We start from the raw sequence: 2,452 nt of genomic DNA, 5'->3' as shown, positions 1-2,452 counted from the left end.
GTGTCAAGATTCGGGGGAGCCTGGATGGCTCAATTGGTTAAGAGTCTGCTTTTGGCTCAGGCAATGACCCCAGACTCTCTTCTCCCTGCTTGTGCTCTCCATCTCTGTCTCTATGTCTCTTTATGTCAAAAAAAAAAAAAAAAAAAACAAACAACTTTAAATAAAGTAAAAAATGTCACTCCACCAGCTAAGGAACCAGCTATGACCAGCTTTGGTGCTTGTACAAAAGGCACATTGAATACAGGATGATTAACAGAAGAAACTATAAATTATTCATGTGACTGTTACAAAAGTGAAGATTGTATTTACTCTTTGTATTACGAATATATTTGTGTGTGAATATATATAAAGCAAATATTTTTTGTTTTCTTCCCTCTCTTATTACCTTAACATGTAACAGAACACATACTGGCTTTCTGTCATAGCATTTCAGAATTTTTCTTTTTCTCTTTTTTAAAAGATTTTATTTATCTATTCATGAGAGGCACAGAAAGAGAAGGGAGGTAGAGACACAGGCAGAGGGATAAGCAGGCTCCATGCAAGGAACCTGATGTAGGACTCAATCCCAGGGTTCCAGGATCATGCCCTGGGCCGAAGGCAGGTGCTAAACCGCTGAGCCACCCAAGAATCCTCAGAATTTTTATTTTTCATCATAGTATTTAACTTATTGAATATGAACGTAAACGTAATCACCCTCAAAAATCACCTTCCCTACTTGTGGAAATTTTAGTGTATTTTCTGTTGTATAGAGAATAGCTTTATGATGTTAGGTAGAATTATGACCTTGAGTTGTCTTTATTTGGAGATTCAGTACAATTTAAGGAGATGTCTATTGATGCTAGTGGATAAGCAATGAACTTGTACTGGCTGCAGAGTGCCTGAACCTCAGAGTGCACACATATTTGTTTGTGTGTTGTTTTGGGTTGTGACCATGAGATTTTTTTCTGGATGATATTAACTTTTGAATTGGCACCCTGAATAAAGTAGATTGCTCTCACTAATGTAGGATCCTCATCCAGCCAAACAAAGGCCTGAAAATTACAAAAGGCTAACCTCACCTGAGTAAGAGGGAATTCTCCTACCTGGGGCCCAAACTGAACTATAAGCTCTTCATGTCTGAGGGATTGTCATGGACACATTAACTCTTCCTGATTCTATAGTAGCCTCCTGCCCATTGACCTGAACTGGGACATTGGCTCTTACTGGTTTATAGTAGTTTCTGGTCTATAGACTCAAAATGGGACATTGTACAGATTTTCACCTGCCATCTCCCATATACAAAAAAGCCAATTCTTTACAGTAAATCTATTTGTGTGTGTTATGTGTGTGCTCTGAAAGATACCATGTTTTCATGGATCAGAAGACTCAATATTGTTTAGATGTCAATAATATCCAAAACAATACACTATTAATACAATCCCTATTAAAACTCCAATGACTCCAAAGACCCCGAATAGCCAGGGGAATTTTAAAAAAGAAAACCATAGCTGGGGGCATCACAATGCCAGATTTCAGGTTGTACTACAAAGCTGTGGTCATCAAGACAGTGTGGTACTGACACAAAAACAGACACATAGATCAGTGGAAAGGAATAGAGAACCCAGAAGTGGACCCTGAACTTTATGGTCAACTAATGTTCGATAAAGGAGGAAAGACAAGCCACTGGAAGAAAGACAGTCTCTTCAATAAAAGGCGCTGGGAAAATTGGACATCCACATGCAGAAGAATGAAACTAGACCACTCTCTTTCACCATACACAAAGATAAACTCAAAATGGATGAAAGATCTAAATGTGAGAAAAGATTCCATCAAAATCCTAGAGGAGAACACAGGCAACACCCTTTTTGAACTCGGTCACAGTAACTTCTTGCAAGATACATCCACGAAGGCAAAAGAAACAAAAGCAAAAAAATGAACTATTGGGACTTCATCAAGATAAGAAGCTTTTGCACAGCAAGGATACAGTCAACAAAACTCAAAGACAACCTACAGAATGGGAGAAGATATTTGCAATTGACGTATCAGATAAAGGGCTAGTTTCCAAAATCTATAAAGAACTTATTAAACTCAACACTAATGAAACAAACAATCCAATCATGAAATGGGCAAAAGACATGAAGAGATATCTCACAGAGGAAGACATAGACATGGCCAACATGCACATGAGAAACTGCTCTGCATCACTTGCCATCAGGGAAATACAAATCAAAACCACAATGAGATACCACCTCACACCAGTGAGAATGGGGAAAATTAACAAGGCAGGAAACCACAAATGTTGGAGAGGATGCGGAGAAAAGGGAACCCTCTTACACTGTTGGTGGGAGTGTGAACTGGTGCACCCACTCTGGAAAACTGTGTGGAGGTTCCTCAAAGAGTTAAAAATAAACCTGCCCTATGACCCAGCAATTGCGCTGTTGGGGATTTACCCCAAAGATGCAGATGCAATGAA

The sequence above is a fragment of the Nyctereutes procyonoides genome, unplaced genomic scaffold (genome assembly GCF_905146905.1).
Source record: "Nyctereutes procyonoides isolate TBG_1078 unplaced genomic scaffold, NYPRO_anot_genome, whole genome shotgun sequence".
NCBI lineage: Eukaryota > Metazoa > Chordata > Mammalia > Carnivora > Canidae > Nyctereutes > Nyctereutes procyonoides.
The sequence above is the reverse complement of the archived record's forward strand: the minus strand, read 5'-3'. Positions refer to the sequence as shown.